General features: G+C 47.1%; 1 long non-coding RNA gene across 2 annotated transcripts in view; it reads right to left on the bottom strand.

Moving 5' to 3' along the window:
* Window positions 1-27,327, bottom strand: part of LOC134957341 (uncharacterized) — a 392,326-nt gene that overhangs the window by 226,574 nt on the left and 138,425 nt on the right. For both annotated transcript variants that reach the window (XR_010186564.1, XR_010186563.1), the window contains exon 3: window positions 15,179-15,308. This is a non-coding gene — a long non-coding RNA (uncharacterized LOC134957341). The remainder of the gene's footprint in view (window positions 1-15,178; window positions 15,309-27,327) is intronic.

Genomic DNA, 27,327 nt, shown 5'->3' with positions numbered 1-27,327 from the left:
TGTGAACTTTTTCAAGTACTGGTTTAGGGATTTTAAATTTAGAATGGGTCTGACCGAGGAATCTGGTTTCGGGACCACAAATAGGGTTGAATAGTACCCCTTCCCCTGATGACCTAGGGGAACCTCGACCACCACTCGTAGTTGACATAGTTTTTGAATCGCAGCTAAAACTATCTCCCTCTCTGGGGGAGAAGCCGGTAGAGCCGATTTGAAAAATCGGCGAGGAGGTATGTCTTCGAACTCTAGCTTGTAGCCTTGGGATACAATTTCCATTGCCCAAGGATCCACGTCCGACTGAACCCAGACCTGGCTGAAGAGTTGAAGACGTGCCCCCACCGGCGCAGACTCCCTCAGTGGAGCCCCAGCGTCATGCGGTGGATTTGGCAGAAGCCGGGGAGGACTTCTGCTCCTGGGAACTAGTCGTAGCAGGCTGCTTTTTCCATCTTCCCTTACCTCTGGCGAGGAAGGAAGAGCCCCGACCTCTTCTGGACTTATGCGACCGAAAGGACTGCATCTGATATTGTGGTGTTTTCTTTCGCTGTGGGGAAACATAAGGTAAAAAGGTAGATTTGCCCGCGGTAGCTGTGGAAACCAGGTCCGCGAGACCTTCCCCAAATAAATCCTCACCTTTGTACGGCAAAACTTCCATATGCTTCTTTGAGTCGGCATCACCCGACCATTGACGGGTCCACAGGGCTCGCTTAGCAGAAATCGCCATGGCGTTGGCTCTCGAACCTAGTAGACCAACGTCTCTCTGAGCATCTCTCATATATAAGATTGCGTCTTTAATGTGAGCCAAGGTCAATAAAATGGTATCCCTATCCAGGGTATAAATGTCAGTGTCACGATCCGGGTATCTGGACGCCATTTCTTACCCATCAGATGCCTCCTAAGGCTGGCTCAGCGCTCCAGGACCGGATCCCATCTGTTATCCTGATGTGTACATTCCTGTATCCTCTCCTGTCACTCTGGGACGCTGTCACAGTAAACGCCATATTACACCTGGCATGGCGTCTCCCGCGGCCTCCGCCGCCGTCCCTGAACTTCTGCATGCAGAGTGTCTGAGTGGCGATTACGTCAGCCGCGGCCTCCGCTGTGTCCGCGTGGTTGGATGTGCATCTGTCAGCCTGGCGCCTCCTGTCTCCGGTGGCCGGCGCCGCCATTACTGTTTTCATTACCACATGGATTACAAACCAAACTTCCCTCCAAGTGTCTGCATGGGCGCAGCCATCTTGGATTCTGTCAGCTGATCATTTCCACCAATCTGTTCTCAGTATTGATAATCTGCATAATTGCCTAGCCAATCCCTTCCTTGCTGCAGGTATAAATACACTGTGCCTGAGCAAGGAAGGCGTCAGTGCTTTGGTTGTCAAACCTAGTTCCTGTTTGTCTCTCTCCTGTGATTGTCTTCCAGGTTCCAGCTCCTGTCTCAAGACTTCCACAATAGAGACCCGCACCAGCATTCCACCTGCGGTGTAGCCTGACTCTCCAATCCATTGTGGATTCATCTGTTTCCAGCTACAACATTACCTGCTTCCAGCTCAGCTTCCAGCAGAGTACAGCTTCCCTTAAAGGGCCGGTGTCCTTTCTACACTTTACCACTCTCCACCGGTATTATTATTTCTCCGCTCTCAAGTTCTACATTTCAGTTCATATTTCATCGCTCCCAAGTTCATTTATTATTTAACTGGTTCCAGCCAGTATCCACTCCGTGCTAACAACAGTCTGGTTCCAGCCAGTATCCACAGCAGCTGTTTTATCTTCAGCAACCCAGCTTTTCCTGGAACACCAGCTGGCACAATCCTGGGTTATCTCCATTGCTACAGTCGGGCCTGGTAAGGACTTTCCATCTAGAAGATCATAAGAACTATCTCACACTACCAGTGCCCTGTGGCTCCTGCCATCCTGTAGTACCCAGGAACTGTATTTATTCTTTGCTGACTTTTACGTTTTCTTTTACTGCTGCTGTGTTGCGGAGTTGTCATAATAAACATCATTGACTTTTATCCAAGTTGTCGTGGTCACGCCTTCGGGCAGTTATTATTCATGTTACTTACATGTCCAGGGGTCTGATACAACCTCCCAGGTTCCGGTACATCTCAGCCCCTACAACTGAGGCTGCCTCCCGTCAGCTCAGGCCCTCAGTTGTGACAGTAAGCACTGACCTAATGAATCCAGCCGGAGACCAGGATCAAGCGGCCAGGCCGATGCAAGAACTGGCAGCCCGACTAGAACATCAGGAGGCTGCACAGGGCCACATCATCCGCTGTCTCCAGGATCTCTCTACTCGGCTGGATGGGATTCAGACAACTCTCCGTGGATCAGGCGCGTCTGGTGCGTCAACCACAGTGACTCCAGCTATAACCCCACCCACCTTACCCATTTCTGCTCCACGTCTTCATCTTCCAACGCCAGCAAAATTTGACGGATCTCCAAGATTCTGCAGGGGATTTCTCAACCAGTGTGAGATTCAGTTTGAGCTACAACCTGGCAATTTTCCCAGTGACCGTACAAAAATTGCCTACATTATTTCTCTTCTCAGTGGCTCAGCCCTTGATTGGGCATCACCGTTATGGGAGAGGTCCGACACCCTGCTATCTTCCTATACTGCCTTTGTGTCAACATTCAGGCGCATCTTCGACGAGCCAGGCCGGGTAACCTCAGCTTCATCCGAGATTCTCCGTTTACGCCAGGGGTCACGTACTGTAGGACAATATCTGATACAGTTCCAGATCCTGGCATCCGAACTGGCATGGAACGACGAGGCACTGTATGCTGCATTCTGGCATGGCTTATCTGAGCGTATTAAAGATGAGTTAGCTACCAGAGACTTACCTTCTAAGTTAGATGAGCTAATCTCACTCTGCACGAAAGTTGATTTACGTTTCAGAGAGAGAGCAACTGAGCGTGGAAGATCATCTGCTCCAAAATCTTCTGCTCCTCCTCCTCGTCAACTGTCACCATCTAAAGATGAGCCCATGCAACTTGGCCGTTCCCGTTTAACTCCTGCTGAGCGCCGAAGACGTCTCTCCGAGTTTCTCTGTCTCTATTGTGCAGCTCCGTCTCACACCATTAATGCCTGTCCCAAACGTCCGGGAAACTCCAAATCCTAGCTCGCCAAGGAGAGGGCCGGCTAGGAGTAATGATCTCCTCTCCATCTCCTCAAGATTGTAATCTCCCAGTCTCGCTTCAAGTTGCTCAACGTTATCGGAACGTCATTGCCCTCCTTGATTCCGGAGCAGCTGGGAACTTTATTACCGAAGCCTATGTTAAACGGTGGTCCCTACCCACCGAGAGACTTCCTTCGTCCATTTCTTTAACTGCCATGGATGGCAGCAAAATTTTTGATGCAATTATTTCTTTAAGGACTCTACCAGTTCGTCTGAGAGTGGGAGTTCTTCATTCCGAACTTATTTCTTTTTTAGTGATTCCAAGAGCCACACATCCTGTGGTCCTGGGCCTTCCATGGCTCCGTCTTCACAATCCTACAATTGATTGGACGACTACGCAAATCCTGGCATGGGGTTCCTCCTGTGCTGAGACATGTTTGTTTAAAGTATTGCCTGTCTGTTCTTCCTCCCCCAGGTCGTCTGATGTTCCACCTCCTCCATATCAAGATTTCACGGATGTGTTCAGTAAAGCTTCTGCCGATATCCTTCCTCCTCATAGAGAATGGGACTGTCCGATTGATCTCGTTCCAGGGAAGGTTCCACCTCGAGGCCGAACTTATCCGTTGTCTCTGCCTGAGACGCATTCTATGGAGGAATATATTAAAGAGAACCTAGCAAAGGGGTTCATTCGACCTTCTTCTTCTCCAGCCGGCGCAGGCTTCTTTTTTGTAAAAAAGAAAGATGGTGGTCTGCGGCCGTGCATCGACTACAGAGGTTTGAACGACATTACCATCAAGAACCGTTATCCTTTACCCCTGATTACTGAGCTCTTTGACAGAGTTAGCGGAGCTACCATCTTTACAAAGCTGGACTTGCGAGGTGCATACAATCTCATCCGGATCCGTGAGGGTGACGAGTGGAAGACCGCCTTTAACACCCGTGACGGACATTATGAGTACCTCGTCATGCCCTTCGGATTGAGCAATGCTCCAGCTGTCTTCCAGCATTTTGTCAATGAGATCTTCAGAGACATTCTATACCGTCATGTCGTGGTCTATCTAGACGATATCCTCATTTTTGCCAACGATTTAGAGGAACATCGTTTTTGGGTTAAAGAGGTTCTGTCCCGTCTCCGTGTCAATCATCTCTATTGCAAATTAGAAAAATGCGTCTTTGAAGTCAAGTCCATTCCGTTTCTAGGGTACATTGTGTCCGGTTCCGGACTAGAGATGGATCCTGAGAAACTACAAGCAATCCAAAATTGGCCGGTACCCTTAACCCTCAAAGGGGTCCAGAGGTTCTTAGGGTTCGCCAACTATTACCGAAAGTTTATACGAGACTTTTCCACCATTGTGGCGCCTATTACTGCTTTCACTAAGAAGGGTGCTAACCCGTCCAAGTGGTCTGAAGAAGCCATGCAAGCATTTCATCTTTTAAAACAAAGGTTCATCTCTGCGCCTGTTCTGAAACAGCCTGACATCGACTCTCCTTTCATCTTAGAGGTGGATGCCTCCTCCGTTGGAGTAGGAGCGGTGTTATCTCAGAGGGCTAAAGATGGCCATTTACACCCTTGCAGTTTCTTCTCCCGGAAGTTCTCCCCAGCTGAGCGCAACTATGCCATTGGCGACCAGGAGTTGCTAGCCATCAAGCTCGCTCTAGAAGAGTGGAGGTATCTGTTGGAGGGAGCTTCTCATTCAATCACCATACTTACAGACCACAAGAACCTTTTATACCTGAAGGGCGCACAATGTCTCAACCCTCGTCAGGCCAGATGGGCACTTTTCTTTTCCAGGTTCGACTTTAAACTCCAGTTCTGTCCGGGCTCTCAGAATCGCAAGGCCGATGCCCTTTCCCGCTCATGGGAGCAAGAAAATGAGTCAGAGTCTTCAGACAAGCATCCTATTATAAATCCATTGGCATTCTCCACGGTAGGGATGGACTCTACGCCCCCATCAGGGAAAAGTTTTGTGAAGCCGATGCTAAGGAAGAAGCTCATGCATTGGGCCCATGCTTCCCGTTTTGCCGGACATACAGGTATCCAAAAAACCCTGGAGTTTATCTCTAGGTCCTATTGGTGGCCAACTCTGAAAAAGGACGTCTTGGAGTTTATTGCATCTTGCCCAAAGTGTGCCCAACATAAAGTATCCCGCCAGTCGCCTGCGGGGCAACTGGTTCCACTATCCGTTCCCCGTCGACCATGGACCCACTTGTCGATGGATTTCATTACAGACTTACCCATGTGCAACAAGTTCAATACCATCTGGGTGGTAGTTGACCGGTTCACCAAGATGGCACACTTCATTCCTCTCACCGGTCTTCCGTCAGCTTCCAAGTTGGCTCAAGTATTCATACAAGAGATCTTCCGACTCCACGGTCTTCCTGAAGAAATCTCAGATCGAGGAGTTCAATTCACAGCCAAATTCTGGCGAAGTTTATGTCAAGTCCTCCAAGTCAAGCTAAAGTTTTCCACGGCTTACCATCCTCAGACCAATGGTCAAACCGAGAGGGTGAATCAGGACTTGGAGGCCTTCCTCCGCATCTATGTGTCCTCCTCTCAAGATGACTGGGTTCAATTACTTCCCTGGGCCGAGTTCTGTCATAACAACCAGTATCATTCTTCATCTGCTTCAACACCATTCTTCACTAACTTTGGATTCCACCCTAAAGTCCCTGAGTTCCAACCGCTTCCAGCAACTTCTGTTCCCGCAGTGGATATCACCTTGCATCAGTTTGCCAATATCTGGAAGAGCGTACGATCAGCTCTGCTCAAGGCATCGTTCAGGTACAAAAAGTTTGCGGATAAGAAGCGTCGAGCAGTTCCTGCTCTCAAGGTGGGTGATCGGGTATGGTTATCCACGAAGAATTTGAGGTTAAGAGTTCCCAGTATGAAGTTTGCACCTCGCTATATCGGTCCTTTCAAGATTGAACAAGTCATCAATCCTGTTGCTTACAGACTCCAGTTGCCTCCCTTCTTAAAAATACCCAGGACATTCCATGTTTCCCTGTTGAAACCGCTGATCTTGAATCGGTTTCATTCCTCACTTCCTCCAACTCCGAAAGTCCAAACTCAACGAGGCGTTGAGTATGAAGTGGCCAAGATCCTGGACTCACGTCACCGTTACGGTCAACTACAATATCTTATTCAAAGAACAAGTGTAAATTTGGTGCGTCAAACGGAGAGCTGCAAAAACCTCTATGCCCACCTGTAGGGCCAAAATATGGTTAGAGGAAAATGTGTGGTTTCTGCGCTATCTCCAGTTGAGATAGGGAAAAAAACCTTCTGTAGGTAAGTTTAAGATGAGTGTACAGTTTAAAGTTCCAAAAATGCCCAAAAATTATTGCTTTCCTTATTCTTTCTGGTGAGTCATTGGGTCTCCAAATCTTTCTTCCAATTTTTGGTTCAGAGGGATGTTAATTCTTCATCTCCAATGTATAAAAGAAAAGATAGGAGAAACCGCAATAGTGTAACTCAATTTTAATAAGAACAAATGCAATAAAACATATGGCTGGCAGCGTACCTTAAAATAAGGTGTATATATCACACCAAGTCTCGTTTGTAAAATGTCTGTGGTGAATTCCTGGTATGGGAATCCCTTCAGGATCCAAAGCTGGGTCACTGTCCAGGCAGATGCTGTTCACCAACGCGTTTCGGCTCTCCTGAGCCTTTTTCAAGGTGAAAAAGGCTCAGGAGAGCCGAAACGCGTTGGTGAACAGCATCTGCCTGGACAGCGACCCAGCTTTGGATCCTGAAGGGATTCCCATACCAGGAATTCACCACAGACATTTTAAGGTACGCTGCCAGCCATATGTTTTATTGCATTTGTTCTTATTAAAATTGAGTTACACTATTGCGGTTTCTCCTATCTTTTCTTTTATACATTGGAGATGAAGAATTAACATCCCTCTGAACCAAAAATTGGAAGAAAGATTTGGAGACCCAATGACTCACCAGAAAGAATAAGGAAAGCAATAATTTTTGGGCATTTTTGGAACTTTAAACTGTACACTCATCTTAAACTTACCTACAGAAGGTTTTTTTCCCTATCTCAACTGGAGATAGCGCAGAAACCACACATTTTCCTCTATACAATATCTTATTGACTGGAAAGGTTATGGTCCTGAGGAACGTTCATGGACCAATGCTTCTGATGTCCATGCTCCTGCCTTGGTCCGGAGATTCCATTCCAAGTTTCCTCAAAAGCCAAAGAAGTGTCCTGGGGCCACTCCTAAAGGGGGGGGTGCTGTCACGATCCGGGTATCTGGACGCCATTTCTTACCCATCAGATGCCTCCTAAGGCTGGCTCAGCGCTCCAGGACCGGATCCCATCTGTTATCCTGATGTGTACATTCCTGTATCCTCTCCTGTCACTCTGGGACGCTGTCACAGTAAACGCCATATTACACCTGGCATGGCGTCTCCCGCGGCCTCCGCCGCCGTCCCTGAACTTCTGCATGCAGAGTGTCTGAGTGGCGATTACGTCAGCCGCGGCCTCCGCTGTGTCCGCGTGGTTGGATGTGCATCTGTCAGCCTGGCGCCTCCTGTCTCCGGTGGCCGGCGCCGCCATTACTGTTTTCATTACCACATGGATTACAAACCAAACTTCCCTCCAAGTGTCTGCATGGGCGCAGCCATCTTGGATTCTGTCAGCTGATCATTTCCACCAATCTGTTCTCAGTATTGATAATCTGCATAATTGCCTAGCCAATCCCTTCCTTGCTGCAGGTATAAATACACTGTGCCTGAGCAAGGAAGGCATCAGTGCTTTGGTTGTCAAACCTAGTTCCTGTTTGTCTCTCTCCTGTGATTGTCTTCCAGGTTCCAGCTCCTGTCTCAAGACTTCCACCATAGAGACCCGCACCAGCATTCCACCTGCGGTGTAGCCTGACTCTCCAATCCATTGTGGATTCATCTGTTTCCAGCTACAACATTACCTGCTTCCAGCAGAGTACAGCTTCCCTTAAAGGGCCGGTGTCCTTTCTACACTTTACCACTCTCCACCGGTATTATTATTTCTCCGCTCTCAAGTTCTACATTTCAGTTCATATTTCATCGCTCCCAAGTTCATTTATTATTTAACTGGTTCCAGCCAGTATCCACTCCGTGCTAACAGTCTGGTTCCAGCCAGTATCCACAGCAGCTGTTTTATCTTCAGCAACCCAGCTTTTCCTGGAACACCAGCTGGCACAATCCTGGGTTATCTCCATTGCTACAGTCGGGCCTGGTAAGGACTTTCCATCTAGAAGATCATAAGAACTATCTCACACTACCAGTGCCCTGTGGCTCCTGCCATCCTGTAGTACCCAGGAACTGTATTTATTCTTTGCTGACTTTTACGTTTTCTTTTACTGCTGCTGTGTTGCGGAGTTGTCATAATAAACATCATTGACTTTTATCCAAGTTGTCGTGGTCACGCCTTCGGGCAGTTATTATTCATGTTACTTACATGTCCAGGGGTCTGATACAACCTCCCAGGTTCCGGTACATCTCAGCCCCTACAACTGAGGCTGCCTCCCGTCAGCTCAGGCCCTCAGTTGTGACAGTCAGCTGACAAGGTATCCGTCCAAGCCGCAACAGCGCTACAAACCCAAGCCGAGGCTATTACCAGTATGAGTAAGGACCCCGTATGTGTATAAATTGATTTTAAGGTAGTTTCCTGTCTGTGATCAGCAGGATCCTTGAGGGCGGCCGTGTCTGGAGATGGCAGTGCCACCTTTTTGGACAAGCGCGTTAACGCCTTGTCCACCCTGGGTGAGGATTCCCACCATACCCTGTCCTGTGTCGGGAAAGGATACGCCATAAGAATTCTCTTGGGAATCTGCAGTTTCTTGTCTGGAGTTTCCCAAGCCTTTTCAAATAACGCGTTCAGTTCATGAGATGGGGGAAAGGTTACCTCAGGTTTCTTTTCCTTAAACATGTGTACTCTCTTGTCAGGGACAGAGGGGTCATCAGTGATATGTAAAACATCCTTTATTGCAATAATCATATAATGCATACTTTTGGCCACCCTTGGGTGTAACCTCGCATCATCGTAGTCGACACTGGAATAAGAATCCGTGTCGGTATCAGTGTCTGCTACTGGGGACAGGGGACGTTTCTGAGACCCTGAAGGGCCCTGTGACACAGCCAAAGCCATGGATTGATTCCCTATTCTATCCCTGGACTCTGCTTTGTCCAACCTCTGATGTAATAAAGACACATTTGTATTTAAAACATTCAACATATCCATCCAATCATGTGTCGGCGACGGAGACACCACAATCATCTGCTCCACCTCCTCCTTAGATGAGCCTTTCGCTTCAGACATGCCGACACACGCGTACCGACACCCCCACCATAGGCGTGCGCAGGACATTTTATTAGGGGGTGCACGATTAGAAGGGCGTGTTTAGCACCGCCTATTGGGCATGTCTAACACCACCTAATGGGCGTGTCTAGCACCACCTATCAGGCGTGTCTACCACCACATATTGGCACTTAATGCCAACTAAATAATATAGAGAATTGATGCACAGATATATATATATATATATATATATATATATATATATATATATATATATATATATAAAATCTGTTAAATTTGTATATTTTATTACCATAGATTATATCCTAATCTCTCGAAATATATATTGTTATTGAATTTGAACTTGTCCTCCTCCAAGAGGAACACTGTATTCTGTGGCGTTGGCACATGATAAGGAGAGAGAGAGCGTGGGTGGGAGCATGTGCGTGCATGCACGTGGCATGACATCATCACGACACATCCCACATGTTAGAGGAACTGGGAGTAGGATTACGTCAGTGATGCTGCACCATACAAATGAATGACAGCCAGACTGAGCAGAGGGGGTGGCGGGCGGACAGAAATGAGCACACTCTGCGATCGCCGATACTGTAGCAGCAGAAGGTGTGTGTGAGGGGGTGACAGACATTAGGGGGTGCCTGTGCGCACCAGGAACCCCCCCTGCGCACGCCTATGACCCCCACACACTCAGGGATATATCTATATGGAGACAATTCCCCAATAAGGCCCTTTGGAGAGACGGAGAGAGAGTATGCCAGCACACACCCAGCGCCAACTGACACTGGAAACCAATTCCCAGACAAAAACAGCGCTTTTATATCAATATACACTCACTGCGCCAATAAAAAGTGCACCCCCATCTTTTTTGCCCTCTGTCACCATGTTCAGCAGGGGAGAGTCCGGGGAGCCAGCTTCTCTGTAGTGTGCTGTGGAGAAAATGGTGCTGGTTAGTGCTGGAAGACCAAGCTCCGCCCCCTCAGCGGCGGGCTTCGGGCCCGCTCAATTTTTCCATACTGGCGGGGATTTTACCATATAGTGCCTCCGCAGCCCCTATATTATCATTAGCCAGTCCCAAGAGGTTTAAAATTGCTGCCCAGGGTGCCCCCCCTGCGCCCTGCACCCTTCAGTGTCCGCTGTGTGTGTTGTGTGTGGGAGCAATAGCGCTGCGCGTTACCTCAGAGAAGATCCGAAGTCTTTAACCGCCTTTGACGTCTTCTTTCTTCTTATACTCACCCGGCTTTTATCTTCCGGCTCTGTGAGGAGGACGGCGGCGCGGCTCCGGGATCAACGGCGAGGGTGAGACCTGCGTTCCGACCCTCTGGAGCTAATGGTGTCCAGCAGCCTAAGAAGCAGAGCCTATCACTTAAGTAGGTCTGCTTCTCTCTCCTCAGTCCCACGATGCAGGGAGCCTGTTACTAGTAGTGCTCCGTGAAAATAAAAAACCTAACAAAATTCTTTTTCAGAGAAACTCAGGAGAGCTCCCCTGTAGTGCACCCAGTCTCCTCTGGGCACAGGATCTAACTGAGGTCTGGAGGAGGGGCATAGAGGGAGAAGCCAGTGCACACCCATTCTAAAGTTCTTTATAGTGCCCATGTCTCCTGCGGAGCCCGTCTATACCCCATGGTCCTTACGGAGTCCCCAGCATCCTCTAGGACGTAAGAGAAAATAGGATTTTAAATTACCTACCGGTAAATCCTTTTCTCATAGTCCGTCGAGGATGCTGGGCGCCCGCCCAGCGCTTCGTTATCCTGCAGTGGTTATTTAGTTCAGTATTTCTTAGTTCTTGGTAAGTACTGTTTCGTTACTTGGTAAGTAATCCTGTTCAGCCGTTGCGGATGTTTCAAGCTAGTTAGCTTGGGTTGCCTTGTGTGTGAGCTGGTGTGAATCTCGCCACTATCTGTGTAATCCTTCTCTCGAAGATGTCCGTCTCCTCGGGCACAGTTTCTAGACTGAGTCTGGTAGGAGGGGCATAGAGGGAGGAGCCAGCCCACACTCTCAAAGTGCCAATGGCTCCTAGTGGACCAGTCTATACCCCATGGTACTAATGTGGACCCCGGTATCCTCTACGGACTACGAGAAAAGGATTTACCGGTAGGTAATTAAAATCCTATTTTTACGTCCACCTCCTGTAACGGTTCAAACCAGTCTGATTGGAGGAACTGCAGCACCAAATTGAGATCCCAGGGTGCCGTGGGAGGCACAAAGGGAGGTTGGATCCGCAGACCACCTTTCAAAAAAGTCTGGACCTCAGGGAGAGAAGCCAATTGTTTTTGAAAGAAAATGGACAAGGCCGAAATCTGGACTTTTATGGAGCCCAGATGTAGGCCCACATCCACACCTGCCTGCAGAAAAAGCAGGAAACATTCCACCGCAGAATAAAGTTCTGCTCTCACAACAAGAGACATATTTCTTCCAAATACGGTGTAATGTTTAGACGTTACCCCCTTCCTGGCTTGAATCATAGTTGGGATAACTATTAGGGATCCCTCTTCTGGCTAGAATCAGCCGTTCAACTTCCATGCCGTCAAATGTGGCCGCGGTAAGTCCTGATAGACAAACGGGCCCTGTTGCAGAAGATCCTCGCGAAGAGGTAGAGGGCACGGATCCTCGAGGAGCATCTCCAGAAGGTCCGCGTAACAGGCCTTTCTTGGCTAATCCGGAGCAATGAGTATTGCTTGAACCTATTAATTCTTTTGAGAATTCTTGGGATCAGAGGAAGTGGAGGAAACATGTACACTATCTGATAGACCCATGGAGTCCTCAGAGCATCTACCGCCACTGCCTGTGGGTCTCTTGACCTGGAACAATACCGCTTGAGCTTCTTGTTGAGACGAGAGGCCATCATGTCGATCTGTGGATATCCATATCCACACCGATGTGTCAAGTACCTGAACACTTCCGGGTGAAGGCCCCACTCCCCCGGGTGCAGGTCGTGTCTGCTGAGGAAGTCTGCTTCCCACTTGTCTACTCCCAGAATGAAGACCGCTGACCACACCACAGCGTTTTTTTCTGCCCAGAGGAGAATTCTTGACACCTCTGACATTGCTGCTCTGCTTTTAATTCCGCCCTGTCAGTTTATATACGTCACTGCCGTCACATTGTCTGACTGGACTTGAATGGCCCGATCCTGAAGAAGATAAGAGGCCTGCAGAAGGGCGTTGTATATGGCCCTGAGTTCCAGAATGTTGATTGGAAGGATGACTTACTGACCTGACCATCTTCCTTGAAACTGTACGCCCTGGGTGACTGCTCGCCAACCTCGTAGGCTTGCGTCCGTGGTTAAAAGGATCCAGACCTGAATTCCGAACCTCCGACCCTCGACGAGGCGAGGGGTCTGTAGCCACCACAGAAGGGAGATCCTGGCTTTTGGCGACAGACAAATCCTCTGGTGCATGTGAAGATGCGTTCCGGAACATTTGTTCAACAGATCGAGCTGGAAGGGTCTTGCGTGAAACCTTCCGTATTGAAGCGCCTCGTAAAAGGCCACCATTTTCCCCATAAGGCGAATGCATAGATGCACCGATATCCGGGTTGGCTTCAGGACATCCCGAACCATCGACTGGATTACCAATGCCTTTTCCAACGGAAGGAACACTTTCTGCGACTCCATGTCCAGTATCATTCCCAGGAATGGAAGCCTCAGTGTTGGCTCTAGGTGAGATTTCGGTGGGTTCAGAAATCACCCATGATCATGGAGAAGTTTGGTTGAGAGGCCAATGCTGTCCAGCAACCTCTCCATGGACGGCTCTATCAGAAGATCGTCCAGGTACGGAATTATGTTCACTCCCTGCTTGCGGAGGAGAAACATCATCTTTGACATCACTTTGGTGAACACCCTCGGTGCCGTGGAGAGACCAAATGGCAGGGCCTGGAACTGGTAGGAACAGTCCTGTAGTGCAAACAGTAGATAAGCCTGATGAGGCGGCCAGATCGGAATATGAAGGTACGCATCCTTGATATCCAGAGACACTAGGAATTCCCCTTCCTCCAGACCCGAGATCACCACTCTTAGAGACTCCATCTTGAACACTCTTAAGAAAAGGTTCGAGAACTTGAGGTTCAAAATTGGTCGTACCGAACCGTCCGGTTTCGGTACTACAAACAAGTTGGACTAGTACCCCTTGTTGTGTAGATGAGGTGGAACTGGAACAATAACTTGAGTCTGTACCAGTTTTTGGATGGCCTGCTGTAAAGTTATACTTGCCTCTTGTGAAGCTGGTAAGCCTGATTTGAAGAATCTGTGAGGTGGGAGCTCTTGGAACGCCAGTCTGTAGCCCTGGGAAATAAGATTTATTACCCAGGGATCCCGGCACGAACTTGACCAGATGTGACTGAAGAATTTTAGTCGGGATCCCACCTGACAGTCCTTCAGGCCATGTGGTCCACTGTCATGCTGAAGGTTTTGAGGAAGCAGAGCCTGAGCTCTGTTCCTGAGCACCTGCAGTTGCTGGTTTGCGTGGTTTACCTCTTGGGCCTCTGGATTTTCCCTTAAACTTGGCTGTCCGAAAGAACTGTAAATTCGAAGCTGTATAAGCTTTCCAGGCTCGGGGAGCTGTGGAAGGAAGATACGTAGACTTATCCGCAGTAGCTTTGGAGATCCATTTGTCTAGTTCGTCTCCAAACAAGGCCTCTCCTGTGACTGGTAGGCCTTCCACGCCTTTCCTGGAGTCCGCATCAGCAGTCCACTGGTGTAGCCACAAGCCCCTGCGTGCTGACACAGCCATAGCGGTGGTGCGTGCATTAAGCAAACCAATCTCTTTTATGGCTTCCCCCCTAACGTTTGCAGCGTCCTGAATATGCTGCAGGAGTAAAACAACATCCCCCCTAGACAAGGTACCTAACCCCTCAATTAGATTACCTGACCATTTAGCAATGTCTTTTGTGATCCACGCACATGCAATAGTGGGTCTCTGGGCCACCCCAGCAGCTGTGTACAATGATTTGAGTGTAGTCTCAATTTTACGATCAGTTGTATCTCTTAGGGAGGCTGCACCAGGGACAGGCAATGCAATTTTTCGTGACAGCCTAGAGACTGATGCGTCCACTATCGGTGGATTTTCCCATATTTTCCTATCCTCCAGAGGAAAAGGAAAAGATGAGAGCAACCTTTTAGAGATTTGAAATGTCTTATCAGGATTAACCCACGGTTCTTCAAACAGGGCATTCAATTCCTTTGACACAGGAAAAGTGACTGAGGACTTCTTTTTTTACATTAAAAGAAGATTCCTCACACTCCTCTGACACCTTATCAGGATTTGCAGAACATCTCTATAAGAGCCTCTATTCCCTGTGACAGAGTAGCATCCCTCCCCCCCTCACCCTCCTCCATATCTGACCCGTCAGAGTCAGACTGCAGGATATGGGCCAGAGATCGTTTTTGCGGACACATGGGAGGGGATTGAGCCGCTGGTTTGGGGACCGAGTCTCTATTCATAAACTCATCCACAGTCTGTCTTAAGTATTGCGTCTTTCTCATTGCGGGAGATGGCTCCAGTGGCTCCAAGTGGACCAGTCTATACCCCATGGTACTAAATAGAACCCCAGTATCCTCCACGGCGTAAGAGAAATATAATATATATATTTTTTTATTTTATTTTTTAAATTATATCCTAAGCAGTAATGCATAGGACTATAACTGGAAGAAACCAATGCCATTTCCAAATGGATGTAACATTTAACGCAGCAATTACATTTAAAAAAATGATTATTATATTTCAGTCAGAGCTTTTGATAAGGATAATAGCAAAATAAAGTGGACCTTACCTTATAAACCCAATGTAAAGTGCCACCCTGACGAAACTGAAACACGGTCAGGCGCAGGTCGATGATGTAATCACATAGTGACGCGACACACGTCCAAATCACCATAGAAACCATAAACGTTTCATAGTCACTGTAAAACAAAATCGTATATACAATAATCAATACAAAAGAATGTGTGTAAAACAAACACATGCACATCACTAAGAAGCGCCATCAATATAGCTAACAGCGATCAATACAAAGATTAATCAAAACTATATACCGGTCAATGCTGTGGAACAGATGCACAAGCCACAATATATGAAGAAATGCTCCGGCAGCATGGTAGCCTGTCCAACAGGCGATTGCACAAGTTTCCTACAGAGAAACCTATCTCATTGGGACTCTGAGGTCTATTTACTAAGCCTTGGATGGAGATAAAGTGGCTGGAGATAAAGTAGCAGCCAACCAGCTTCTAATACCGCATTCAGATCGCAAATGCCGGATCCCACCCGGTAAAAGAAACGTGTCCTTACCGGGTGGGATCTGGCATTTGCTCCCCTCTGCTGGCTTTCCGACCCGGCAATATACCGGGTCGGTTGCCATAGCAGCAGAGGGGGGTGCAGCAGCAGCAGGGGCGGGGGTGGAGGCGGCGCTGGGAGATGAGCTCATCTCCTGCGCCGCCTCTCCCTATGCTGTGAATGGGAACCGTGTCGCATCGACGCGGCTCCCATTCACACTGCACCTGACCCGGTATTCAACCCGGGTATAATCCTTCTTTTATACCGGGTTGAATTACCGGGTCAGGCGACCCGCTAATTTCGGCAGAGTGCTTTCACATCACACACTGACCCGTGTCGACACGGCAATATGCCGTGTCGATACCGGGTTATTTGTGCAATGTGAAAGGGGTATAACTGACATTTTTCAAACCCAGCCTATTACATGGTAGTTATGAGCTGATTGGCTGGTACTTTATCTCCGTCCACGGCTTAGTCAATAGACCCCATAGTTACAATGGTTTTCTTTAATTTTGAAACAAAACGGATCTTGCAGCTGCCTTTTCCCTTTTTTCACCCCCATCCAGGGCCCGCCAAGGTCGCTCTCCCAAGCAAGTCCGTGAAGGTCTTTGGATGTGGAAAAGTAGGGTAAAACTGATAGTTAATTCTAGAGATAAGTCCTTTGGGATTTGTCGGTCATAAAAAGGACAACTCAAGTGGTTAAGGGTCTGTGGTATAAAACAACCTTTATATTCTTAAATAAGTTCAGAATTTGTACAAATTGGAAGAAATTTAGTGGGGTGATTATATTTGGAACTAGGTCTGAATAGGGAGGTGGGACTGGCATGCAAGTTAGGTCATGTAAGTGTTCAATGCCGCTTGCAAGCCATGAAAGAAAGCTCCAAATGGTTTACAATCAGGAGAAAAATCCTTATCAAAGAGCGGAACAATCCGGCGAGGAAAATGTGTGTCTGTTGGAACAGTCCCAGATTGTTAGGCAATTCCCAAGCACATAAAATAGGGGCCACTTCACAAATAGATCTTTCCTTGACTCTAAGTTGGTCCCTGGGACGTCTTATCACCTATATGAATTAGGATGAAGTGTGTTAAATTAATGTAAAATTGTAAATTGAAACTCAGGTAGCATTTGAATGAGACGTCTTAAGCTGGGTACACACTAGATGATGTGCTCCGTTAGCGATATCATTAACTCCCATAAACAAGATGGTGCATACACACTAAACGATATTGCCAGAGGTGGATTGGCCATAGGCCGTACAGGGAAGATTCCCGGTGGGCCGATGCACCCGCGGGGCCTGTTTTGTTTGAGGACATGTGGTCCTTTTTATAGACCTAATGAATAAGATGCTAAATAATTTGCATATGTGAAAATTTCTTTGCCACTTAGCCTGTGATTGCAGATGATCTAGTGTATGCTCTGTCTGCCTGCTTGGCTGACATATAAGATTGAGTGAATGGTGATTGGGATACGGTTGGTGTAATAAACAAGAAAATATATATTTCTAAAGAATGATATAGTTTCCTAAATTCTGAAGATGTATCATATAATGTGCTCATAATATTTAATTTTATTTCCTTTTAACTTCCCCCTTGATGCTGAACATGCTCACTATCTGGAAAGTCTTGTGGGGAGGGTGCTGCTGCCATGGCCCTTGGCTAGACCTTACACCTCTGGTGCTGCCCATGTGGGGCCACTAGTACAAATTTTTCCACGGCCGCTTTTTGTTCCCAATCCGCCCCTGGATATTGCTAAAATATCGTTCAGTGACGTCATCGAGCCACATCCCCAACATGCAGTTTCTGATGATATAGACAGATTGACTTGCATGTTCGGGCAATAGGCGATATTGTTAACAACTCGCAGGAGCGCGCATTGTTAACGATATTGTGCGTACACACTGGACGATTGTCATAACGATGTGTCGTTATCGTCAACATTGTTCAATAGATCATCTAGTGTGTACCCAGCTTTAGGAGGACTTTCATGTAAATAGCATTAATACGACCTATCCATGAGATGTACTGTAATTGTTGATTTCCCATTGCCAATTTGATCTAAGTAAGCAAGTGAGTGACATTAGTCTGAAGCCGCTGATGGTACAGTATATTTATTTATTAGCAGTTTCTTATATAGTGCAGCATATTCCGTTGCGCTTTACAATTAGAACAACAGTTATAGAACAAAACTGGGCATAGACAGATATAGAGGTAGGAAGGACCTGCTCGCAAGCTTACGCTCTATAGGGAAATAGGCATGGATACACAAGGATAGATGCTATTTATTGCATAATGGTCCACCAGATTGCTAGGTTCTTATTCATTTTCATTCCTGAATATTTAACCTTGCTTAGGTGCCATCAGAGCCGTAACTAGATGTGTGCCGATGGTGCCTTGCCCACAGCGCAAATGCACTGCAGACGCACCATCTGGCAGCACACACCCCTCCCCCCGCACGGCCGCTGTACCCAGTGAGGCACTAGTAAAAGTTCCGTTTGGCGTCGGCGTGGTAGCGCACCTCTCCCCTTGTATCCTGCCTGTGAGTTCTGGCGCCTGTGTAAGCTGGCATATGGTAGCGCACCTCATCCCCCGTATCCCGCCTGTGGTCCCGTGCCTGTGTAAGCTGGCATATGGTAGCGCACCTCATCCCCCGTATCCCGCCTGTGAGTCCCGTGCCTGTGTAAGCTGGCATATGGTAGCGCACCTCATCCCCCGTATCCCGCCTGTGAGTCCCGTGCCTGTGTAAGCTGGCATATGGTAGCGCACCTCATCCCCCGTATCCCGCCTGTGAGTCCCAGTGCCTGTGTAAGCTGGCATATGGTAGCGCACCTCATCCCCCGTATCTCGCCTGTGAGTCCCAGTGCCTGTGTAAGCTGGTATATGATAGCGCACCTCATCCCCCGTATCCCGCCTGTGAGTCCCGTGCCTGTGTAAGGGACGGGGAGTGGCGCTGCAGCTGGCATATGGTAGCGCACCTCATCCCCCGTATCCCGCCTGTGAGTCCCGGCGCATGTGTAAGGGACGGGGCGCCGGCTGTGTATTGGAGAGGGAGCGCTAATGTAGGCTGCTGCAGGTCCCGTATAGGAGTGTCTGTCTGCCTGGAAGCTGTGGAAGACAGATCGTTGCACAGGTGACACACACACACCACACACACTCTCTCTCACTGTACCTAATGTGTAAAAAAAGGGGGCTCTGTTGCTGTAATATGTAAAAACGGGGACTGCTGTCTAATGTGTAAAGAAGGGGGACTCTGCCTGCCGTAATGTGTAAAAGGGAGCTCCATGGCCATGCCCCTTCCACTGAAGCCATGCCCCTATAGTTTTGCGCTAGCCTACAGCACGCTTTGGCCCTGTTTTTTATAGGGTATGTGTTGGTGGGGGGGGTGTTTGTTTGTGATGCGGTTTCTTGCACACAGCGCTAAAATTTCTACTTACGGCACTGGATGCCATTTAAAAAAGGGATTGATTTTATACCTCAAGTTGAGGTCAGGGGCGTATTGGCCATAGGGCTCACCAAGAAGATTCCTGGTAGGCCAACGTGTCCGCAGGGCCTGTTTTGTGTGTTGTCATGTGGACCCACCCCCCACATGACAGGCAGCCCTCCGCACTCAGTACACTGCATTGTCCCCATTCATTGTTATTCCATCTCTGCAGTACAGCAACTCTGCCATCCGGTGATGCTGCCATGGCTACACGCTATGTTACACCTCTTCTGCTGCCCATGTCGGGTCACTTCTACACAATGTAACAGGGACACTTTTAGTACCCAATCCTCCCCTCTCAGGCCTCAGACACAACTGCAGCAAAAGATGCAAGGTAGGCCGCAACTGCATACAATCAAAACCTACAAGGTCATCAAACTGCACCCTCATTAGGGCTGCTTCCATAAATTTATAGGCCTGGTTTTCCACCCCAATCCGCCCCTGGTTGAGGTAATTTGCTATCTGATGATTTGAAAAGGATGAATAAAAGTGGACTCACCAATGCTAGACAAGAATACATACAAAATGCCGTTGGTTGGGATGCCAGCGGTCAGATGACCGACCGTGGCATCCAGACACTGAAGATGCCAACATCAGAGGGGGTATTTCTACTCCCCTCCTGCCCCCTACCCTAAAACTTGGGGAGTGGCCGCTAGGGCTAACCCTCAGGGGGTGTCTGCTACAACTAACCCTCGGAATGGTGACTAGGGCCCCCTCTGTGGCTAACCATAACCTTCCCTAGTGCCTAACCCTCCGGGGACTTACTCTAAGCCTGACACCTGATACGCACCTTCAGGAAGTCAGCTGTCATTGATCTGGCGCCAGTCTCCTGAGTGGAGTCAGGATTCCAACGTAGGTCACATGACTGCCGGCATCTTAACTGCCAGGACGCTTAACGCATCCCGCTAGACCAACCTCCTCAGATACGAGAAATTTTTACATTTTTGTCTGAAATTTACAGCTGGAGGTTCGATAAGGAAAGCAAATACCAAAGGGGAAAGGGGACATCATTTTCTCATGCCAATAAAGATTTTAAAAGCACACACAGATACTCAATTGGCAAATAGGACGTTACTGAACAACGCTATCATCAAGAATCAAAGCGCACGGACTCAATTACCCTGATCATATAAGCTCTAGGAAATTCTATCCAATACCTTTTGCTTTTTGAGCTCCGTCCAAAAGGATGAGCATTTATGTGTGTCAATTGATTCAATCAAGCCAGTGGTTGGGTCGGGTAATCTGTAGCCTGTCAGAGTTAAAACCTACTTGGTAGGCAGGGGAGTAATCAGAAGTTTGTGTTCCCCTTAGCAACATACTGAAGAGGCCCCTGTCCCAATGATTCTTCGGAGACACCCCTCCGCAGCAGTTAATATTATGCCCCATAAAAGTGCCCTAGCTCATTTTCTGAACCATAGTAATGGTGCCGTTAGTATTATGCCCTATAGGAGTACCCTAGTTTATTTTATAAAGCATTGTAGTTCCCTAGTTTACATCATGTATCACTGCAGGGCTGCCAGTACACATTATGCAAAACAGTATCCCCAATTCACATCATGACCTAGTGCCCCCAGTTCATAGTATGCCACATTACCGTGCCCCCTGTTCATATTGTGCCACATTAGAGTGCCCACCAGTTCATACAGTGCCACACTACAGTACCCCAGTTTTGTTAGTCTCCCCCACATAACAAAGATAAGGTCAGATTATGACACATTACCGTTCCCTCCAGTTCATACTGTGCCACATTATAGTGCCCCCTTACCATTAGAACGCCCACTACACACTCCTCCCACTAATAATGTGATGTCACACAATTCAGGCTGGGCAATGGATCAGACCCAATTGCTCAGCAGACAAATCTGGGAAATTATTATGCAACTTTATATCCTGGGTCCAGGCCCCTCCAAGCCCCTGGGCCCCATAGTAATGGCACCCCTTGCACCCACTATAGTTAAGTCCATGCTGTTAGGATACATTTGAGGGAGGGAGTAGGTTCAAGATGTTGGCCAAGATCTTACTATGCAATTTAAGATCTAGGTTTACTAAAGAAACTGGCCTACAGTTAGAACTGGACAACTGGGGCATTGTCTGGTTTTGGAATGACAACGATATTGGCCAACTTTGTGGAATGGTGAAAGAAGGCTCCCTTTAGATTTTCTTAAATAAAATTCATTATAATTATGGTTAAATTGCTCTTGAATCTTTATAATATTGGAGGAGATAGAGGACCCAGAGAAGAGGAAGATTTCAAGCTTTTAATATCGGAATGAACCACTTCCTCCACAATATCAGTCAGTGGCGGTCTTAGGGGCGGGCAAGCAGGGAAACTGCAGCCACAGTCACCCCACCATCTGTGCCCGTCCACTGCCCACTTTCCCTACAAAAGTGTCCCAGGGACTGTGCAGTTTAAAGTTGGTACCAGCCAATAACAGTTCGCGGACTGGCTACCAATCACAAGAGGTGGTGACTTTTTAAAGATCTGACATGAGCCAAGGGCCAGCTTCTCATTAGCGGATGTACGAGAGCAGCGATTGGTACGGAATCGTCACCAGTTTCAAAGAGTGGCAGGCACGAGAGGAAGCAGCACAGGAGGAGAGGGAAGTCCACCAAGCATCTATAGCTGTAAGCTGTAGGCCACCTAGCGTGGTAGGCCCCAAGCTGCCAACCAGACTGGTAGCTGAAAGTCCGCAGATGGTGTTACAACAGTGCCCAGAGGAGAGCTGCAGGCAGATGTCTGCTCCCGGATGCCAGGTAATTAAAGTAATAGTGCCGGGGCCATTTGGGGGAGGTAACGGGGAATGATGCAAAAATGCCGGTGGTTTTTTTTTGTGGGGGGGGGGCGTGTAATTGCAATTTTTTTATAAATGTTCAAAATGGCCTTTGTCCCATAAAGATGTTAGCAAACTATTATATCTGAAGAGTGTTGAACCGAGGCTTGTGTGGCTCTGTGAAGCCTATCCATAAGGAAATATATTTTTAATAAGATCTTTTAAAAACAAAGCCAAGAAATGGCTGTACTCGTGATTGTTTCAGGAATACTGCAGAATCCTAAGATATTTGGGCGCGACCTGGTTTTACGGTTGTTATTTCATAGCTTTAAGTTTTCACATAAGAATCAAAACCTCTGCTTTTGTCTCTGAGGTCTCTGTTCTCAGAGGTAGAAGTAGTCTTGGCTAGGATTTTTTTTTTTTTTTTTTATCTATGCAGCAAAGTCCCTAATTGGAGAAAGTTGATGAAGGTGTTATGATATTTATATAGAAAGGAATATTAGCGGAAAGGTGAAGAGGCACTAACTCCTGTGATAAAGAATTAGGGTTCCATCAGAGTCCTGTGGTGATGACTGCCCTTTCCTGGCTATGCTCCTACCTCTGAGCGTTCCTTCTCCGCCTCGTCTCATGACTCCACTTCCCCCTACACACACTTTCACTAAATGTAGGTGTCCCCCAGAGTTCTGTTCTTGGTCCTCTTCTTTTTGCTCTCTATACATCCTCTTTAGGTGAACTCATTAGCTCTTTTGACTTACAATATCATCTCTATGCTGACGATACTCAAATCTGCCTTTCCTCCCCTGACCTCTCACCTGCTCTCCTCACTCGTATCTCCAACTGTCTCTCTGCTATCTCCTCCTGGATGTCCCAGCGCTTTCTTAAACTTAACATGTCTAAGACTGAGTTGATCATCTTCCCACCCTCCCGCATAACCTCACCTCCCACAATTTTATTATCTATTGATGACACTACTATCTCCTCTACCCCCCAAGTGCGCAGTCTTGGAGTAATCCTTAACTCCTCCCTCTCCTTCAAACCACGCATTCAGCGCCTCTCACAAACCTGCCATTTTTATCTAAAAAAATATTTCCAGGATCAGACGCTCTATCACACAGGATGCTACCAAGACCATTATCCACTCACTGGTCACTTCCAAACTAGGCTACTGTAATATCCTCCTAACTGGCATCCCTAACAAATACCTCTCTCCACTCCAATCTATCCTCCATGCTGCTTCCCGGCTCATCTTCCTCACCAAACACACTACGTCCACCTCCCCTATCTTAAAAGCCCTTCACTGGCTACCCTTCCCTTTCAGAATCCAATACAAACATTTTACACTCCTTTACGAAGCCCTCACCCACTCCTCTCCCAATTACATCTCTGACCTTATCTCCCTTTATACTCCCGCCCGTCCTCTTCGCTCTGCTAATGCACGCCACCTCTCCTGCCAACTGATTACGTCCTCTCAGTCCTACCTTATAGATTTCTCACGTGCTGCTCTCTTTCTCTGGAATTCTCTACCTCTCCCCCTCAGACTCTCCACAAACTTCACACAGACTCTGAAGACCCACTTCTTCACCAAACCCAGCCAAATCTCATCCTAACCTTCTGTTCCACTCACTCTGTCTGCCCCACCTGTGTCACCACTGTTCTGTCTGCCACTCTCCTTTGGAATGTAAGCTCTCACGAGCAGGGTCCTCAACCCTCATGCGCTTATACTTCACTTACTTAAACCGCCTTCAACCGCACCAAATCCTGCGGTTTTCTGACAACTGATACTTATGTCAGTGTCGTCTACTGCTGTAGCTATGTTTATTTACCCTGTACTTGTCCTATATTGTCTTCAACTGTAAAGGTGCCTATACACTAGTGCGGTTTGGGCCCTTTTTATCAGATTCCAACGCATCGGGCCAAGAAATCGGATGAAAAGTGGCAAATCTCATGTGAATCCGATCTGATGTGCGGCCCCGTGTTCATCGGATTGGAGCCTGTAGATGGCAAGAGCTGCACTAAAGACTTCACGGATCTCTCAGCCTTGGCTGGATCGCATACGATATATCATATGCAAAAGCACTGCACATGACGTATCGTTTGTGATCCTGCCGCCAGGGAAGCTGCCGGACAGTTGAAAGGAGACGTATGCGCCTTCAGTGCGTGGGGACCTTTATTCACCATTTCTCTGTTTTGATTATTTATGTACTCTGTAATTGGGCGCTGCAGATCCCTTGTGGCGCCATATAAATAAAGGATAATAAAAAAACAATAATGACAGGGGTTTACACCAGTGGTGTCAAACCCGCGGCCCTCCAGCTGTTGTGAAACTACACATCCCAGCATGCCTTGCCATAGATTTTGTATTAGGAACTGCTGAAACTGTGGCAGGGCATGCTGGGATGTGTAGTTCCACAACAAGACGTAGTTCTACAGCGAGATGAAATGAAAGGTCTGTAAAAGCACAATGGCCCTCATTCCGAGTTGTTCGCTCGCAAGCTGCTTTTAGCAGCATTGCACGCGCTAAGCCGCCGCCTACTGGGAGTGAATCTTAGCTTAGCAAAATTGCGGACGAAAGATTCTCTAAATTGCGATTAGAAATTTCTTTGCAGTTTCTGAGTAGCTCAGACTTACTCTGCCACTGCGATCAGTTCAGTCAGTTTCGTTCCTGGTTTGACGTCACAAACACACCCAGCGTTCGCCCAGGCACTCCCCCGTTTCTCCAGCCACTCCCGCGTTTTTCCCAGAAACGGCAGCGTTTTTTCACACACTACCATAAAACGGCCAGTTTCCGCCCAGAAACACCCACTTCCTGTCAATTACATTACGATCACCAGAACAAAGAAAAAACCTCGTAATGGCGTGAGTAAAATACCAAACTTCTTAGCAAATTTACTTGGCGCAGTTGCAGTGTGAACATTGCGCATGCACAATTAGCGGAAAATCGCTGCGATGCAAAGAAAATTACAGAGCGAACAACTCGGAATGAGAGCCAATGTTGCCAAGCAGAGCAAGAGAGGTCACAAACCACCTCAAGGATGCACAGAGAAGACGAGCATTCTGTACAGAAGTCAGGATTCTAGCCTAAGTACTGCAATGAGAGACCCAGGAGTGCAACAGAAAAGTTGAAGCTGCAAATCACTGGATTAATAGCAGAGTGGCAAACATTGCAATAGGTGAACTAACAAGGACCTCTTGTGGTTGAATGGTGGTAATACAGCATTAAAATAAAAAGTGGAAAAAGTCCCTATAAGGAGTCCGATGTACGAAAGATCAAATTCAGGCACTCGCCCACTATGCAAATGTTAAAATGGGTACCCAATGTTACCGCCATCTTTGGTGGGTCAGCCATACCGACACATAACTTTAATCCGATGCAGCAAACTTACTTCCAAGAATAACAGCTATTTGTGTGATACTTTTTATGCCGTTCAGTTATAAATAACATGCAAACGTATACAGGTAGGTGCTATTTTAGAAGATTTTATAGTAACTCCCCCGGTAACCCTCACAAGTAGGGACTTTGTGCTCTCAATGTTGCAAGTCCCTAGTACAGTCCCTACTGCCATGTCTGCTACAGATCCTGCAGTGCCTACTGTCACCTGAATTAATATTCATTAAACACCTTTGTGGATGATGATTATCATCATCATCATCATCATCTCTTATTTCTATGGTGCCAGAAAGGCTCCACAGCGCCATACAAGGGTAAAACATACAACATGCATAAGTAGGAAGAAGAGGTACAGACAAGAATATGACGACTTTACATAAATACATAATTACAGTGCTCACGTTACACTATTACGTAGGGACAACAGAAGATAGATGTCTCTGCTCATGAGGATTTACAATTCAGACTCAGGAATATGGGTGGAAACAGAGAGGATCAAGGGAACAGAGCTGAGAATTGCAGAGGATGGGAATTAAGAAGAGGGTGGTAGAATTCAATGAAGAAATTAGTTTTAAGGGCACGTCTGAAGGCTGGGAGACTGGAGGAACGTCAGAGTGTGGTAAGGGATTCCAGAGGTTGGAAGAGACATTTTAGATTATACTCATTATTATTTAGTTGTTCCATAGATTTTTCAAAACTGACCACAATATATATATTTTCGTACCCATATCATCATCTCGGGGCTAACAGGGAGATTGAAAGAATATTGAAACACACAAACTACAGATACTGTATAATACCCAAATGTAGTTACAAATAAATAAAAAGAGGTTCTCGGTATACTGAGGCACTAGAGAGATACTTCTGGAGACCAGTAGAGGAGCTTTATTCCTGACATCCATTCTCTCCAGCAGTCTGTTGCCTCCTGCTTTTAAATACTGTCAAAATACGCACGGTTCTTATCCAAGATGCTACCAAAGCTCTTCTATTCTATTATCATCATTCCATTAGGAAAATAGGCAAGGATGGGCTATGTATTTTTTTTTTTTTTATCATTTATAAAACAATATAATATTGCTTTTATGCAGAAGTATCGAAGAGCAGCTTCCAATCACAAAGGTCCGTCCTATCCTCCTGTGAAAAACATACTTGGTTTATTCTTTACCGGGCAAATCCACATACAAAGTGCATGACACTAGACACACAGGACCCAGGCAGATCTACACGACAGCACTCGTGGGACCCCTGTTCTGCGCTTCTGGTTCCAACATAAACCAATTTGATCTTTGTGCTTATGAAAACAAAGATGGATTTAATTTTTCAGATCTTTCCATCTGACATGTTGTACCATATGACAACCGATAGAGCAAGCCAAAACTTTCCAACAGAGAAACCACATTTTGCTGGGAAACAGATTTTCTTAGCTGTAATGACGTTTTTTTGGAAACTAGAACCTGCTGGACCATTTCTAAAGGAAGCATGTGGGACTCATTTCAGCGACCAGCTGTAGGCCTTTTTCCAGTGTATACACAAGTATGCAAATGTCAAACTTGCTAGTAAGGTATTCCAAGAACCAGGCACCCTATGGTGATATCAGATGAATGTAACCTAAAATCTTCTGTCTTGCAAATTCCTCTCCGTAACATGAAGCATTAATATGCGTCATTGTACGGTCACAGCTATAAATGTGGCTACTAAACTAGGTAAGTGATGGGGATAATCTTGTGTCTGCAAATCGCCCCTACAATTTCTCAAGTATAATTGGTATTGCAATCGTCTCAGAGGACAAAGTTATTGCATACCTCCCAACTGTCCCGATTTTTGAGGGACAGCCCTGAAATCTAAATTGCAGTGTAAAAATAAAGCAGCCAGTATTTAGCCTGCATAGAAACAATATAACCCACCAAAAACCAAATCTATCTGCACGTCACAATTGCCCCACCTGCAGTGCTACATGGTTTTGCCCATTATTGTGCTTTTTTGGTTTGCTAATAAACCGGAATAACCCCTAT

Source organism: Pseudophryne corroboree, chromosome 9, assembly GCF_028390025.1.
Source record: "Pseudophryne corroboree isolate aPseCor3 chromosome 9, aPseCor3.hap2, whole genome shotgun sequence".
Classification (NCBI taxonomy): domain Eukaryota; kingdom Metazoa; phylum Chordata; class Amphibia; order Anura; family Myobatrachidae; genus Pseudophryne; species Pseudophryne corroboree.
The sequence above is the reverse complement of the archived record's forward strand: the minus strand, read 5'-3'. Positions and strand labels throughout refer to the sequence as shown.